This window comes from Pongo pygmaeus, chromosome 1 (assembly GCF_028885625.2).
Source record: "Pongo pygmaeus isolate AG05252 chromosome 1, NHGRI_mPonPyg2-v2.0_pri, whole genome shotgun sequence".
In the NCBI taxonomy this organism is placed as follows: Eukaryota; Metazoa; Chordata; class Mammalia; order Primates; family Hominidae; genus Pongo; species Pongo pygmaeus.
The window spans coordinates 32,437,408-32,456,151 of record NC_072373.2 but is presented as its reverse complement, the minus strand read 5'-3'; the positions used below and the strand labels follow the sequence as shown (position 1 = coordinate 32,456,151).

Genomic DNA, 18,744 nt, shown 5'->3' with positions numbered 1-18,744 from the left:
TGAAAGGCATCATTGGCAGTGAGCGCACATGGATTCCTGTGCACCTACTCTGCGCTGGCCTCTGCAGCAGGAACTCAGAGTAGCTAATACATCAGAGATCCTGCATTAGAGGAGGCAGTGGCTCTTCATCCTTCCTGAGTTACAAACCCATGTGAGAGTATGATGAATGCACAGACACTCTCCAACAAAAGAATCCTTCCATGCTATGATCCTCGTATGACAGTCATTACAACTACAACAGAGTTCATGGATCCAAGTGAAGGACCTGGGTCTAGGATATTAATTGACTAATGGATGGCAACCTGGGAATGTTAGTATTACATAATTTCCCTTCAAAAATGGAGTGAAGTAGACAGATATCTCTGGAAAGAAATGGGTATTCGATTGGAATCTAATGGATACCAAGAACTTTTAGCAAGCTCACAGAAGGTAGAATTAGAAAGAGAAGGATCCCTATCTTAAACACAGGACAAGACGTAAAGAAGAGTAATATTTTACTTCTTAGGCATCACCAAAAGACAAGAATTAAGAAATAGTCTGACTTTCACAACCTCAGCTTACTGGTCAGTATAGTGAATCAGTAGAAACACGGGCAAAACCTTTCCAAAGCACCTACATGTTCACTACAACACACACTCGGTAAAGTCCAATCTGCCAGAATATCCTACACATAGACAAAAACAAACAAACAAACAAAAAACACTTTAAAAGCATTTAAAATGATGTTTTTACATTTTAAAAGTCAGAATGCAGAAAACATTGTACCTTACTATGAAATACTTGCCAGCACCACAATAGTAGTCAAAGATGTCAAGGGGCCACTTAACCCTCTAATGTGTATCACGTGGCATTATGTTATGTAGATTTTAAAAGAACATTAATATCTCCTAATCTTGTAGGGAGCAGCTTACCTTTCAAACTGCGACAGTGTTAGCGTAGGATTTTTTCCTTACATCTTCATAATTTAATATTGTTTCATTGATGAACCAGTAAATTGTCAGCTCTATTCATTTACGTGACGTGAGCAAGGATCCAACCCAAAAAAGGAAAAAAAAAAAAAAGTAAGGTCAATTTTCTTGGCCGCTGCATTTAATAAAATCTCCCAGGCAATAGAGTTAAGCACACATTAATAGCTATGACTTAGTATGCTCTGCCTTTAGCAAGTCTTTGATTTTCTTATATATACACTCAGGGCTGTATTAACACTCCAATGAAGGTACAGTCCTCATTTCTTATTTTAAGATTTCTTCCTTCTCAGTTTTATCAGATTTATTAATCTTCCGCTCCTCTCTTATTTATAGCAAATGCTCTGGTTAGGGTTTCAAAGTGTTTTCCATTATAATACCCATATATAACTTTCAGAAAAAAAAAATTCTTCCAAGACCAAGGGACTTTTTACTTACTTCACATTAGTCTCAAAATATATGCATTTCTCCAAACGTGAAGGCTTTGTGTCCTATTTCTCTGATCTTCAGAAAAAAATACAAGAGAGTGAGTAGGGAGGCTCAAGTTTTCTAAGTGGAAAAACTTGAAGCTTCTATTTTAAATAAACTCCAAGTGGGTTTTCACTAAACATACACTAATGATGTTTTACGGAGATGTCTATCAGAGGAAGCTACGGGGTGAACCTCATGAAGTTGCTCTTACTCTATCAATTTCAACCTACAAAAACGGCAATTCCATATGATTTAACTTAATGCTTCTCATATCTTTACTAAAATATAAAAAGACTGTTCAGAGCAACAAAGCAATCCCTTGGATATCCGGGGAAATTCTGTGCCGAACTTGCAGCTGAGGGGGTGAGAAGGGAGAAGAGAAGGTTGTGACCAACAGGAGGCTGGAATGCCCGTGACAGTTTGTTTGGTGCACGCTCTGGTGCAATTTATTAAGTAAAAGATGTGGAGAAAATAATTACTCCGGTGGCACCAGGCCACTTTGCATCACATCCCTTGAGGCATGAATGTGGTAACTGTACGCTTTGGGGAGTGAACACTTCAAAGAGATGCCTGTATTGCATTAGAAGACCCTCAGAGGGACCTCTAAATCTATTCACTAAAGACACCCTTCAGACTGATAGCTTTCCCACTTTCTTTCAATAATGAGGTTAAAAGTAAAATGCTTGACAAATAAACTAGATTGAGGTTTCAATCCCAACTTCCCCCTACACCCAGCAATTGGAATCATATCTTGGTAATTTACTGTAATGCTAAACAGAAACAATTTGAATACTAGAAAACAAAGGGATCATTTTAAAATAATTTCTTGCATAAAGTAAGCTGAAGATCAACTAAGACAAGAGAATGAGGAGGTTTCTAGTGTAGGTTGGAATTTGACAGGGTCTAGAATCAAGAAAGGAGGGTGCTTTACATATAAAACTAGGATGGTGTTTCAAACACACTCATGAGAGAGACAGGAAGTAAGATGACTCGAATGTGAGAATCCAACCCTATTTATTTTCTAGGATTGTGAACATAAGAGCCTGTTAAAAAGCTGTAATTTATATAAGTATAAAGAAACACTAGGAGAGGACCCACCCAACTGACACTAGAGGGTCAGAAGCCCAAGAAGACCTAATTTAGGTTGTTGCTTTTTTAAAAAGAAAGCACAGGACTCAGGAGGTACAAAAACAGGATTGGAATCAAGAAAAATCCTTCAGGTGCTGATTTCAACAGTTATATGGCTGCTTTCTGTGTAATATTGCTAATGCTCATAGCCAGTGTGGCCGTAGATTTCAAGTTAACATTTAAACTCTACAACTTGTCATACTCCCATTTCTGAAATGGCTGAAAATTTGAAATAATGTTAACGTTAAAACAATGGTTTTGGGAACCAGTTCTCCTTCTGATCCCACACCAACAACTATCTCTAAGCAGAGGCATTCAACTCAGGAGATTCGGTTTGTGGGCGAGGGGAGACGGTGGGGCATTGGAAGGGTGTGTGGAATCAGTTCCTGTTACCCCTATGATTTCCTTTTATTACAAAATGCAGTACACATTTCCCCAGATAAATCTTGTTTTAAATGGTGACAACCAATCCAGGTAAAAGATTTCTTATTCAATACTATAAGTAATTTACTAAGAATAGGGGGGGAAAATGATTGTAAACGGCCTTTAGAAGATCAGTAACAATATGATTGAGAAGAATTTTGTGGGTAACCCAGGAAATGCACTACTATTTATCTCATTTTTTCCCTTATCTGCAAATATCCTAAATTCCAAACAACCAGTTTTATTTTGTTTTATTTTATTTTCAGTTTTAGATTCAGGGGGTGCGTGTGTAGGTTTGCTACAAGAGTATATTGTGTGATGCTGAGATTTGGGCTTCTACTGATCCTGTCATCCAAACAGTGAACATAGTACCAGACAGAAAGTTTTTCAACCCTTGATCCCCTCCCTCCCTCCCCTCTTTTGGAGTCCCCAGTGTCTATTGTTCTCATCTTTGTCTGTTTCTATCCAATGTTTAGCTCTCACTTGTAAGTAAGAACATGTAATATTTGGTTTTCTGTTTCTGTGTTAATTCACTTAGGATAATGGCCTCCAGCTGCATCTACGTTGCTGCAAAGGATATGATTTCATTCTTTTTTCTGGCTGCATGGTATTCCATATTCTATATGTACCACATTTCTTTATCCAATCCTCAACGTATGGGCACCTGGGTTGATTCCATGTTTTTGCTATTGTGAATAGTGCTGTGGTATACATATGAGGGCAGGTGTCTTTTTGGCAGAATAATTTCTTTTCCTTTGAGTATATATCCAGTAATGGGATTGCTAGGTTGAATGGTAGTTCGTTTTTAGTTATTTGAGAAACCTCCAAACTGCTTTCCACAGAGGCTGAACTAATTCACATTCCCACAAATAGTTATAAATGTTTCCTTTTCTCCACAACCTCACAAACATCTGTTATTTTTTCATTTTTAATAATAGCCACTCTTACTGGTGTAGGATGGTATCTCACTGAGGTTTTGACTTGTATTTCCCTGATAATTAGTGATGTTGAGCATTTTTCATATGTTTGTTGGTCACTTGTATGTCTTCTTTTGAGATATGTCTGTTTATGTTCTTAGCCCAGTTTTTAATGGGGTCATTTGTTTTTTTCTTGTTCGATTGTTCAAGTTCCTTGTAGTTTCTGGACATTAGTCCTTTGTAGTATGCATAGTTTACAAATATTTTCTCCCATTCTGTAGGTTGTCTCTCTTTTGATAGTTCTTTTGCTGTGGAGAAGCTCTTTAGTTTAATTAGGTCTCAGTTATCAATTTTTGTTTTTGAATAACCAGTTTTAAAATGTAGACTGACACACAACTCACAACTGTTTTGTAAGCTGATGATTGCCTATCCTATGCCCAACTAACTATTAAGATTGGGCATATAAACTTATTACAAAAAAAAATCCAGGATTAAGAATTGTCAAGTGCAGTTGCCTGGATTTTGCATTGCACGATTCCCAGGGTGCACTTTTCACATGTATTGCAACGTGAATGATCTGCCCTACCATGGTTGTGTAGTATGAGATAGGAAGAGGAAGCCTCTGGATTCTCTTTCCTATCCCAGAGAATATTTTTAAAACAAATATAGATAACTAAATTACCAGTATCCCTTCACTCACAAAGTCAGTGACCCCAAGGCAAGAGGACTTACACCATCCTTATCATCACTCTCTACCATCACCAGCAGCTGCCTCTGCATTGTTGCAGGAACCTTCTTAGAAGGGGAATTGCCTCTCTAAATACAGAGCAAGAAAGATCTGTTCTTCAGGTCTCAAACGGGTTCTAAGAATAGATATTCCAATAAAAGGAGAAGCCACTTAGCACATGATATTCCTGAAACATGGTAGCATGACAGTGGAACCCAGCCATTCACCCAGTTGTCCTTGGGGAAAAACACATTTTGAATTCCAAAACCTTAGGAGTATATCTTACTGTGAGGGTTTATCTGTAATCTACTTACTACACACAGATACAAAAGCCTGAACAGCATATACTCTCAAAAAGTGAATGGATAGCACAAGTAAAGATTTTTAAAAGGGAAACACATATTTCCTTTAATCGTTCTGAAGATGACCCTAGTGTACAGCCAGGAGAAGATAAACAGAAGAAATTCCTCAGCTTTCTAGATCCCCTACCATATGTTATTCATGTGGGTTTGATTATTTGAAGATTTTTTTTCAGGATTTCAATAAAGGCAATCAGGCAGGATTATCTTGGGCAGGCACAGGATATACAAGCAAGCTACTGGATGCTGGGGAGATTTAGGGCAAAGACAACTTCACCTCCCCCCTGCCAGGAAACTTGCTCTATTAAGAGATAAAATGTCATGATATAATCTATGTGATGCATCTTTTGAAAAGAAAAGTGCCTCAAAGATTATGAAATAGTTTTGAGAGTGGAAAATAATCCATCAATTTAGATACAGCTTTTTCAGTGATGGGTACAATGTAAGGCTCCCTCCAGTTAAACTGAGGTCAAGTATACAATTCCAGATTTAGATCTCCTGATATTTGCCACTCTATATTTAGTCTTCACAAATTCAATAATATTGGCTACTTTCTGATGCAAACTCTGACGGAGGAAGCTCTTCTGTGAGGACAAAATATTTTTAAAATAAGAGATTTCTTCATTAAGTTGGCCAAGATCCTTGAGTCTAGCACTTTACCAATCATTTTCCTTCCACTTTAATGCTGGAAACATGAAAAGTTAGGAAGGAAAAGGAAGGGAAATAAATAAGAGAAGAAGACATAAATGAAAGACTAAGAGAAAAGAAACATGATGGAAAGAAACAGGAAGTTTAATAAAGAAGGAGCACATGATCTCCATTCACTCAAAGTCAGAATACCATTAATGCACCCAAAATCAAATGCAGTGCAAGTTCTTCTTGGTTTATCATCCCTTTCCCTGGAGAATGCAAGAAGACTATGTTGATGAAGATCTTGGTGATAATGCACTCCAAAGCCCTCATTTTACCAGTAAGGAAAGGGAAGTCCTGTAAGGCAAAGTGACTTACAAAGTCATGACTAGAAGCCAGAATCACAATAGACCAGTCTAATGTTCTACCAACCATATCTGCCTGAAAGTGGTAATGGCTTTTCCAAGTCTTAGACAACTGCTAATGACACCAAGAGTGAGGTAAAATAGAGATGCTTTTCTCTCTCTGGGGGAATAACAGAGATCAACTCACAGTATTAGAACCTACAAGAACAGCTGGGCAAGGCTGCAGCTGACCCAGCTTCCAGGGTAATTTGACGGTTGGAGAATAACACACTGCAAATTTAGAGGGACAAGCTCTAAGCCCAGTTTTCTTGTAATTCCAACAAACCGTCTCCAGTGGTTATTATGACATAACACTTCTGATGATTAATTAAAAGCTCTTCATTAGATCAGTCAGCTTATAATTAACAGCTCCCCCTATCTTTAATAAATAGAATGATGTGAAATAAATGAGAGCAATACCAAGAATTAGCTAAAGCCTAAACCCAAATGAAAGCACCCTCTGCTCTCAACCAAGGAGGCAAAGAAAAAAAAGGGGGGGAAAAAGTGGGTTTTGTTAAACAAAGATGAGAAGAGAGAGTGCTGAGGAAGGGAATGTGGGAAGGAAGGAGGCATTTGCTCAATCAGTACCTATTTTCAGAATTTCCTTCAAGCTGGCTTGAACTGAGAGCCATCAATTATTTAAAAGATGTAACATGATGCTTCCTTTGTTGAGGCAAATCTGCAAGCAGACCCCGAGAGAAAATAAAAAATGAATTAGGCAGAATTTATTAGTGTGCTTGAAGAAAACAAAGATTTAGCTATTGGAACTGACTCTTTCAGAAATGGTTCAATTTTGTCTCCTAAAATCCACAAACCTTTCTTCCCCCCTCTATACCTATCTATTTATTATTTTCTACAGTAGATCACACAAAAAGAGGAAGGAATCATTTCGCAAACTTCTCCTTTCTTTTCAGATTCAGCTTGATGTACTGTCTTCATTTAAATTACAAATACGCTAATCTGAAACACTGTTTACCAAGTAGCATTTTAAATGAAAAATACAAGAAATTGCATCACTCACATTTAAAAAATGACTTTAGACTGCACCTCATAAAAAACAGCCGACAGTGTTCTCTGCCTTGGCTGCTGTATTTCAGTCCAGTGAATGAAATTCAATTAGTGGGCTTTGTACTTAGGACATTATGATTCTGATGGTTGGTCTGATCAAAACTGGTGTGCCAAGCCTCGATTCTGTTTTTTTGGCAGACCACAGTTAAGGAAAAATTCAACAGAGATGGCTGGCAGGAGAAAAGTTAGTTTCAGAGGAGCTTACTTTTCACCATCATAAGGAAATATGGGAAGAGGAGAGCTGCTCCTTGGAACAGCTCGTTAATTACTAAATGAATGAATTAACTTTTTGAGAAGCCTCAGTACCTGAGTCTGTCATTACCAGTTTTAGTACTTTCCAAAAATGGCAATTGATGTAAAATAAACCAGTACTAACTAGAACCAAGAAATCAGAGATCTAATTCATCTTTAGGTTTTGATCAGCCTCAGCTTGTGTTCCAAATGAATCGTAGAGAGACCACAGTCTCCATGATGCTATCAGAACCCTCCCAAGTAAAACCAAGCAACAGGCACCTCATAGGAAACTCCAAGCCTTTACAGTGAAGACTCAGAGTAATCGTCAGTTCAAGAGGTGCTATTTATCTTTAACACTTCTGAAAACAAAACCACACACAACAAAAGCAACTGGGCTGCAGCATAGGCCCTCGCATGTCTTGACCAGCTATCTGGACCACTACACCGTGATTCAGGAACACCACACCCACATCTGCATGGATCAAACAGAATGGAAAGAGCAAATCAAACTGATCATTATATGGCCTGATTCTTTGGCCAGCAAAAGCTGACAACTAATAGTGAAAATTTCCAAAGGATATACAGCCACTGGTCTACCAATAATATCGATTAATTAGCCAATTAAGATCTGAGCATCCATTTAAATTTTAACGTTGTGTTCTTAAAACACAGGCCACCCTCCCCCCATATCTTTCCTTTCCTTCTTTCTTTTTTCTTTCTTTCTTTCTTTGTTCTTTTAGGGAGTCTCCCTCTGTCACCATGGCTGGAGTGCAGTGGTATGATCTCAGGTCACTGGTTTCAAGTGATTCTCCTGCCTCAGCCTCCTGAGTAGTGAGATTATAGGCACCCACCACCATGCCCAGCTAATTTTTGTATTTTTAGTAGCAACGGGGTTTCACCATGTTGGCCAGGCTGGTCTCGAACTCCTGACCTCAAGTGATCTGCCTGCCTCGGCCTCCCTAAGTGCCATTACAGGTGTGAGCCACCACACCCGGCCTGATTTCTTTGCTTCTCTCACAGGGAATGACACCAACATCCAACTCCTTTTATAATCAGAAACAGAGAAATTATCCTTAGCATCTATTTTTTTTTAATCACCATTATCCATTTCATCTCCAAGTCTTTCCCTCCTCTTGGAAAATGATTACAGGAACAATCACATGAAATTCCAAGAAAAAATTATAAATATACCTATCCCAGAAGTGGCATCTGTCTTCTCGGTACACTCATTGGAAAGTGGTTCTAGGCACTTTACATTTTGCCTGAGCGTGACCCAGGATTCAGGCCAGACGGGTACCCTTGACTCACTGTGCCCTTGGTGCTATTTTTCTCTGACTCAAAATTGCATGCCCACATCTGTTGTTGATACGAATATATCATATTGATGGTTTTTCAGATGATAAAGAGATTCATTCTAAAGTGAATCTTTCCTTGTGTCAAATACCAAAGTCAAAATGCATGCTCACTTCCTTCCCATAAATGGGCTTCCTCAGATGTATTTTTTTCAGAATTAGTTAGTAAAATGACAAGCTACAATGGCTTATTTCTAGCTTTCTAAGGCTGGGGCTGTACATGAGTATTTACACCAAGGAAACTGGCAAACAATACAAATCAGGTGAGGTGGTTTTATTCCCCCTGGAAGAGCCAGTTTACCAGCACATCACTGAAAAGGGTTTTTCTTTCATTGTTTCCTTCTTAGCAAATAAAAAGATCCATAGTGTCCTTCATCAACACCCATCATTTTCTCCTCTTTTCCTTTAGCCATGGAAACTAACCAGCAGTTCCTCTTGCTGCTTGACACACAGCTAACCATATTCCAGCCACTCTTATGCTTATATAAGGTCATGAGATGAGTTTTCCTCCACGGAAAGAGAGTAGAAGTGACAGGAGCCTCCCCATACTTGGTCCATAAAACCCTCCCCGACACAATATCCAATATGGTCTCCTTTTTTGCAGTTGATAGATACAGGAAACCGTGGGTGCTGTGTATTGAGATCAGAAAGCCACAAGATAGAAGGAGCTCGGCCTTGAAATCATCACTTGAAAGAGACTCACCCCAATCAGGAACACCCATTAGAAACTTTATGTGAAGGAAAAATTAACTTTTATTATGTTTGAACATCAAATATTTGGGAGTTTGTTTGATACCCCAACCACCACTGCTGTAACTAAACACTCTCTTTCCCCTCTTCTTTCAACAATTCCTCCCACCAGCTACTATGATAAATCTGGAAGTGAGGAATGGTCAAGATTAGGAAGAAAGAAATAGGGGACCTGGCCAGGCATGGTGGCTCACACCTAGAATCTCAGCACTTTGCAAGGCAGAGGCGGGCGGATCACTGGTGGTGCGTGCCTGTAATCCCAGCTGCTCAGGAGGCGTAGGCAGGAGAATCTCTTGAACCTGGGAGGCAGAGATTGCAGTGAGCCGAGATGGTACTACTGCACTCCAGCCTGGGCAAAAGAGCAAGACTCCATCTCAAAAAAAAAAAAAAAAAAAAAAAGAAAGAAACAGGGGACCTAATAGATATTGTTTTCTCACCTAGAGTTTTTATTTCATTTTAGAGTTTTTGGTTCGGCCTGCTAGGGCAATTCATTTCAAAAGTCATTAGCTAGAACTGCGTTATTTCCATATACTTGCAGTACAGGGTGCAGCTTATTCATTTTTCCTATGGTGATGTCACCTAAGTGAAATGTTCCAATTTAGAATCATTTCCACGTTAGAAATATATGAAGAATCCAATCCATATGCCCTACGACTTGTCAAGGAAATTAACTATAAAGACTGTATCGATATTATACAATTAAAATGAGAGCTCTTAACATATTTAATTTCCCCCATGACCTGACTTTCTTTAGTCATTATGAACAAAAAGTGTGAATTCATTATTTGCAAATAGCCCAGATTGTTTAATGTATTCTAAAAGGACCTAAGACACCCCCTTGTGTGTGTGTGCGCACACACACACACAACACACACATTCAAGCACACGTGTTTCTCACTCTATCAAGGGCAAAAATAATAATAAAGGTAAAGATAAGAAACATTCTAAGTTGTTAACAATGTAGACTTAGTATAGTGGAATTACAAACATGTTTTTAGTCCATATGTTGTATCTTTCTATAATACTCATAGTGAAAAAAGGAAGGAAAAGGAGGAGGAAGGGTGGCAGGGTGGGAGGGAGGAATGTAAGGAAACAAAAAAACTGTCTTAACCTTTCCAGATTATCTACTATATATGGTATTATGTACCCCCCTCTCCCCCCATAAGCTGGTATAAGGAATCTATTTGGGAGTATTTGGGATTGTTGTGTTCTTAAAAATTTAACAATCATAGCTCTGAGGCTTAATCACTTGTATGTGTTACAAAACCAGATGGTTCAAGTGGGCGTTTGTTTACAAGCTCTTTGCATAAGGTTTTTAGCTGTTTTTTAGGCCAAAGCTGAATATTTCCACTAAGAAATAAGGCACTGAGGAATTAATGAAAAACCACTGGATTTCATAAGTCCCTGGGTTTCCTGCCTTCACTCTGACACCATTTGGTGCACTTTTTCAAGGATCTACTTAGGGTCCCCAAAACAAGAACATAAGCTTAGAGCACTTTGAGTTCTAGTTTATGGGACTCCAGCATACTTTGGGAGAAGGAGGCCTCTCCCCTGGGCTCAGCATTGTTCTGGATGCTGTCAGTGAATCAACTAGGAAAGAAGAGAGCGCTCTGCCTTCCCAACACCTTGCTGAAACTCTAGAATTTATTATGTTTCCTGTTTTAACTGGCTTCTCCCACTGGGTTGTTTTGACCAGCCACATCCATCTCCAGCTCCCTCCTTCTGGATTTAGATGAAAGGAGAGAGAAAACTTTCCCGGTGATTCCCTCATTCTTTGTTTCCTGTACATTAACCACATGGCCACTATCTGCAAACACGCAAAGGCACAGGTTTATTTACTGCAAAATAAGTGAAATAATGTTGAAGGTTTCTTAAGGGAGAATAAAAGGTTTCATCAAGGCACAAACTTTTATGGCTTTGAAAAGATAAGCATGTGTTTCTGGTTTTCTGGATAAGAACATTACCCTCTCCTGGCACACTGTCCACTTTGTACTTAACCTTCTTTCAACAGAAAGAAAGGCAGTCAACGCTTGCTTCTCTTCATTTTTAACAAGATTAATAATGTCCATCATAGTTAGCACCCATGATATTAACGTCTGAGATCATAAGTGTTACCTAAACTGGTCTCTTTCCTGTCACCACCTAATCAGTTCCAAAAAATTACAATATTTGAGGTGAAAAAGGCAAGGAAAGTACATGAATATCTTGACATTTCTGTGAGCTTGTCTCTGTCATCTTCTACAACAAATGAGCAAGAAATTATAAACGAACCAAAAATGTGTTTCATCATTATCATTTGATTCTTCTCTTTTACTAGTTTAGGGAGGGGAAAGAACTGACTTTTTCCAAACTTTTTTTTTTTTTTCTGAGACAGTCTTGATCTGTCACCCAGGCTGGAGTGCAGTGGTGCCATGTCAGCTCACTGCAACCTCCACATCCCAGGCTCAGGCCATACTCCAGCCTCAGCCTCCCAAGTAGCTGGGATTATAGGCACATAATCCCACCCAGCTAATTTGTGTATTTTTAGTAGAGAAGGGGTTTCGCCATGTTGGCCAGGCTGGTCTTGAACTACTGACCTCAGGTGATCAACCTGCCTAGGACTCCCAAAGTGCTGGGATTACAGGCATGAGCCACCACACCCAGCCCTTACTTCTTTTGAGTTACTTTAGCAAAATGAGGTATTATTTGACTATGTCTTCAGGATAAGGAATGTGCTTCATTTACTATTATCTAGAGAGCAACATAGTTTCTGGCCCGTAATTGGTGTTCCATAATCGTATGTTGAATGAACTACTAGATATGACTATCTTCCAATTCTAATGAACTCTTTAGACTTTACAATGTAAAGTAGGAACACTTAGATAAATTAGCAAATTTACGATTTATGTGACTGTTTTGCCCCCTATTCTGAAGGTAACTTTTAAGAAAGAGCTTTTTCATTGTTTATAGCTTTTAATAAAGAAGAGTGTATCTGGTGAAATTCAAAAGACTTGAAATACTGCCTTGATTTTCAACAAAAGAACTCAAGCTTAGAAGATACTTGTCTATGGAAACAGCATCCACCATATAGTAGTAAACTCTCAATTAAAACTTGTTAAATGAATTAATATCAACCAGCTTCATATCAAAGTAAAGACCTAGGTTGAGTGTAAAGGTTAAACAAAAACTCAATTCCTGATTTGCTGACTATCCTATATTTTATTTGTCTATTAGTATAAGCAATGATTATCTATTTGTGACATAGACCATTTTACACAATTATTGAAGATGTTCAAAAACTCTTTCAGAAATTCGTATTCTTAGTTGTATCCCTGTTCTGAAAGCACGTTTCTCTTATTTTTAAAAAAATATATGGAGTATCCACCTATTGAGAGGTGTCATAATATAGAACTTGCATGAGACATCGACCGTGAAATTTAGTTTAAAATTAGTGGTCCCATTAAATGAGCATGTTTAAAACCGAGATGTGATATCTTCTAATTACAATCCTCTAACAAACACTGGGAAAATCTATGATGGTCTCAGCACACAGAGAACTCCTTCTCTGCAGATCAAAAGAGAGTGGAAAAGACCAGCAGTAGCCATGAAATATCACTTGTATCCACTATTTATGTTTTACATCCTGTCAACAGCAGCATGTTCATTTAGCATCAGACACAAGTTATTCAGGGACTTAGATGATGCAGCAAGTGTCAATACTGATGTTACTATTTACAGCCCAATAAACTATACTTTGAACAATATTAGTAACGTTAAGCTTAGGTAGCACTCCTAGTATTAATGCCTTAATGCAGATGTATTGCTATAAGCATAGTTTACAGCATGGAACATAAACACAAATCCAGTGATACTAATAAATCACTTTCTTGACTGCTTAAAAATGTACTGCCAAAATGGGCTTTATGCATTACACAATGGAGCAGAAGGCAGTGATATATATTTAAATTTTCCATTTTTAAGCTGTCACTCAAAAACTTTCATACTTTTTTTAGCTTATTGATCTTACGGGCTTGTGATAAGACTTCAACTGCTTGGTTGGGCTGTTTTTAGCTTCTGCTTCTTATTAAAAGAGCTAAATCAGGAATCACAAAATGCTACTAATTTAGCACTTTCCAATAGAAATGAAAACTAAAAACAGCACCAAAATAGTGTAACTCTCATGTTTTATTGCCCTAGAATCCCAGATTTAACTACTATATAGCATAATAATGGGTATAATGGAAGTATCACTATATATGTGTGTGTGTGTGTGTGTGTGTGTGTGTGTGTATACAGCAAAAAATAAAAGCTTGCATTAAATATGCTTAAATAATTGTTACAGAATTCTGACTCTTGTTAAGTATTTTGCACAAGAAAACACACACACACAGACATATACACATACTATATATACATATGTTTGCGTATATATATAAAATATATACATAAAGGTTCTGCACTTCTATTTCCTACTCTTTCTTTAATTGACAAAGAAACATACATACTTAATTCCTTAATGTTTTGGCCACGTCTTACCATAAATATACACCCTGCATCCAAACAATCTAAGTATCATCAGTAGAACAGCTAGAGCGATGGCTACATCTGATCAATCAACTTGTGTAAACGCTCTCCGCCCCACACCTTGCCAACACCCCCACTGGTCTTTGAGTGGCAAATTATATACCACGACCCGAAAACTTTCAAATGCTGATCTGGGGCTCAGAACACTGTCCTCTCAAACCTGTGACTGCTCTCACATTAGACTTTCTACAAGCTCTTCAGGAAAGGGTGATTTGTTTTCTCCCCTCAGTGCTGGCCCCAAAGTTCAAGGCTTAGCGTAGAAGAGACAGTGGCCCTCATAGCTAATTGCCCATATTTTGCAAAGGGCAGCATGGAAACGGGAAGCCACAGCCTTACAAGGACAGGATCCCTAATAAATATTCCCGTGATGAATGAGTTGTGTGGTCATGGTCGGGGATCTTATTGCATTCCTGAATCTTACCCATTCAGATATGACAGAGCACTAGCTTTGTTATTATTCCCCCATGGCATCCTCCTGTGGCATCCTAACCAGTAAAGATGGTAGTAGCAACTATGAAACAGACACGAAATTTATTCCCAGCAAAAATAGCTGCTGGAATTTTTGTCACTGTCATTATATCCACCTTCTGAGAGGATCCTGAGAGGCGTGCAAGATAACAAAATTGGTTAAAAATACATGCATAACAAAGAAAAAGGTTTTTTTCTTAGTGCGTCTAAAATCATCAGTCTTCCAGAAACAGCTCCTATTGTCAATAATTTTAAACTTCCTGCAGCATTTCCAACTGAGCCCCCATATCTTTCCTGGCACTGTTTTGCTGTCAGCTACTAGCACATGGACACCACCAAGAGTCATCAATTTTCTACAGAGCTCGCTGTTTCATTTTTGTACCCCTCACTTCCACCAATTCAACTGCGTCTTTGAACATTGCCTCACAATCACTCACATTGGGCCACTTCAGCATGTCTACAATCTGCATATGTATATGCATGTGGGAGTGTGCACACCCAACCACAGAGGCACATTTCCATTTCTCCCCCACATAAATATGGTGATGAATTGGCCGCTTCGAGCTTTTCTGACAGCCAGTCGAAATGGTAGCTACAATGACCAGGGGATGGCCTAGTTCCTCCATGCAGAAAGGTATTCAGCACACGTAATAATTATCCATCCATCTCGTTCACACTAAAGGCATGGCAATGCAATTTTAGCCTTATAATCAAGACCATATGACAAAAACCAAGGCCATTAGGGACCAATTTTGAGTATTCTCTGCAAGACAATGATTTTCCAACTGCACTTACATATGCTGAATAGTTACCTCTGCACGACCGCACCTGCTCTCATTTATGTAACCCCCCTGTTTTCCAAAGCCTTTCTTAGTAATGCAATAGAGCAAAGTTTTAAAGGCTCGCAGGCTTTTTTTCCCATCATTATTTTTTTTCATTTTCCAAAGCATACTATGAAAATACTGAGGGTAAAATCTCTGCTCATGCCAATGACCATATTTCAGAGATTTGTTGTCTTCTTTTCTGTTCCCTATCCCCGATACCTTCATCCTCCCTCTTGGCCCTGCTTGCTTTCCTTTGAACTGAAGCATGGTCTTCAGTTCAGGCCCATAATTACTTCACATGTACTTTTGACCTCACCACTTCAGGTTCAGTGACATAATAGTGTTATCTCCGAAAGGACGTGATGTCATTATAAATCACAGAGCTGTACAGGCAAAGGTTCTACTTGCAAAGTGGAAGAATGCTAAAATTATTTGGAAATTATATAAAATACAGCTCAACTATTATTTTGTGTCTTATTTTAAAATGCTTAAAGAAATAATATAACAGATATAATTATAAATATTAAAACAATCATATGGTTTATCATTATTGATATATCAATTTGGGGGGCAATGGAAAAAAATCATAAGACTAGTAAGAAGGAAAACATTAAAAAGCCTATGCAAAGTGGAAAATGGCCCAAATACTTTATATTACTATCATTACTTTAGATTTTCTATAGATTCCATGCTCCTTCCTATTTTTCAATTGTTAAAGAGAAGATAAATATCTCTAAAACATCACTTAATTGTCATCCTGGTTCTTCAGCTTATGAGCCAAGTTACATCACATCTCATCTCTGATCATATTTTTTAGATTATGAGATAATGGACTTGTTAATATGAGTGCAATCAGTATTTTTTTAATTGCACTACTCCATGGATAAAAAAATGCTATAAGTAATTACTCAATATATTAAAAAAAATAAAAACTTCAACACAGCCCCTCTCCACTGAAGAAGTCTTCACACCTCTTGGATGGCCATTTTCAGGAAAGCTCTGTAAAGACACTCAGGAACTCCCTATCCCTGCATTGGGGCCATCAAAACCAAGTTCAGTTTGCTTCATTCTATACCCTGGAAATTCCATCATTATTTCTACTTCTTGCTGCTTAATTAAACATGATGAATCTTGGCCTCTTCTAGGGAAACAAGAGCAGAGTGCATTATGCAATTTTCAATATAATGCACTAAAGGCTCCTAATTACTTGATTTAGGCATATGTAAACAAGAAGACCTTATATAAAATGAGTCAAAGATCATGCCTCGAGCATTCCACCAGTTGAACAATATTCTGATTACCTAATCAGGTTCTAAATGTATGTATAATATATACCTCAGAATATCAAGGCTATCACATATAAAGCAGTATGGTTCACGTTAATATATATGCTATGTTTCTTCAATTAAGACACTTGCTAGCTGACAGGCAGAGGAGTAAGTTGTGACATCTCAGTAGTGATCCTGCCTTAGCATGTGTGAACTTAGCAGTTCATCTGATTGTCACTTCATTGGTACTATTTGCATTGGCAACAGCATATGGAGTTGGGTTTCTGTTCCCTTTACTCTTAGTTGACATGTAATAATTGTACATATTTTTGCGGTATAGAGTGATATTTCGATACATGTACATAATGTGTAATGATCAAATCAGGGTAATTAGAATATCCATCATCATAACCATTTATCATTTCTTTGCATTGGGAACATTCAAAATTTCTCTTCTAGATTTTTTGAACATATACACTAAATTATTGTTAATGATATCTAACCTACAGTGCTGTAGAACACTAGAACTTATTCTATCTGGCTGTCACTTCGTATCTGTTAACCAATCTCTCCCATCCTTCCCTCACACCTACCCCTTCCAGCCTCTAATAACCATAATTATACTCTCTATGAACTCAATACTTTTAATCTCCCACGTGTAAGAACATCCAGGGTATTTCTTTTCTTTGCCTGATTTATTTCACTTGATATAATGTCCTGCAGGTTCATCCACATTGCTGTGAATGACAAAAATCTCATTCCTTTTTATGGCTGGATGGTATTCCATTGTGTTGATATACTACACTTTCTTTATTCATTAATTCCTTGATGGTCATTTAGGATGATTCCATATCTTGGCAATTGTGAATAGTGTTGCAATAAACATAAGAGTGCAGATATCTCTTTGATATGCTGATTTCCTTTCTATTGGATAAATACACAGTAGTGGGATTGCTGGATCACACAGTAGTTCTATTTTTAGGTTTTTTTAAAGAACCCTCCATGCTGTTCACCATAGTGGCTGTGGTAATTTACATTCCCACCAGCAGTGTATAAGACTTCCCTTTTCTCTGCATCCTCACCAGCATTTGTTCTTTTTTGTCTTTTTGATAATAGCCATTCTAAATGAAGTGAAATGATACCTTGTTATGGTTTTGATTTTTGCAATTCCCTGATGACTAGTGATGTTGAACATTTTTTCAAATACTTATTGGCTATTTGTACACCTTCTTTTAAGAAATCTCTATTGAGATCCTTTGCCCATTTCTAATTGAATTATTTGTTTTGCTTTGGTTTGGCTGTTGTTTGTGTTTCTTGTGTATTCTGGATATTGGTCCCTTGTCACAGCTAGTCTGTCAGTTTGCAAATATTTTCTCCCATTTATAGGTTGTCTTTTGACTTCATAATTGTTTCCTTTGCTGTGCAGAAGTTTTTTCAGTTTAATATCTACTTTTTGGTTGCTGTCTGTGTTTTTACAGTCTTACATACAAAATCTTTTCCTAGACCAACGTCCTGAAGAGTTTCCTGTATGTTTTTTTCTAGTAGTTTTATAGTTTCAGGTCTTCCAGGTAAGTCTTTAATCCATTTTAAGTTTATTTTTGTATGTGGCGAGGGATAGGGATGTAGTTTCATTCTTCTGTGTATAGATATTCACTTTCCCCAACACCATCTATCCTTCTCCAATAGTTTACATCTTGTGGTTGCACAGCCCCAAAACTTCAGAAACATCCTAAACTCTTTCTTTCTCTAACACCACCTCAATGAATGTTCTTGGCACCTTGGTGGGAAATCAATTGCCTATAAATATGTGGATTTATTTCTGGGTTATCTATTCTGTTCCGTCGGTCTATGTGTCAGTTTTTACACCAGTACCATGCTGTTTTGATCACTATCGCTTTGTAGTATATTTTGAAGTCAGGTAGTATGATGCCTCCAGCTTTGTTCCTTTTAGTATTGCTCTGGCTATTTGAAGTCTTTTGTGTTTCCATATGATGGAATTTGTTTTAACTTAAATTTGAATCTCTTAAAATGCCTTCAAAAAAGATTGTCTTGTGGTGATGCACTAGGTATAATGTCATTGTGAACGAAGGAGCTATCCTGTCACATGCCTGGCAGTGCAGTTAGAGAGAATAGAAATAGCCAAGTCTTTCAGAAAAAATAATAAAATTTTGAAAGCTAACAGAGGTTGGCGTG

At 37.8% G+C, this 18,744-nt stretch overlaps 1 protein-coding gene across 5 annotated transcripts in view; it reads right to left on the bottom strand.

Annotated features, from left to right (window-relative positions):
* The window catches only part of ESRRG (estrogen related receptor gamma), a 592,692-nt gene that overhangs the window by 439,626 nt on the left and 134,322 nt on the right, over positions 1 to 18,744 (bottom strand). For all 5 annotated transcript variants that reach the window (XM_063672170.1, XM_054442396.1, XM_054442407.1 and 2 more), the window contains exon 2: positions 912 to 1,003. The gene's annotated coding sequence lies outside the window, so the exon portion shown is untranslated. The remainder of the gene's footprint in view (positions 1 to 911; positions 1,004 to 18,744) is intronic.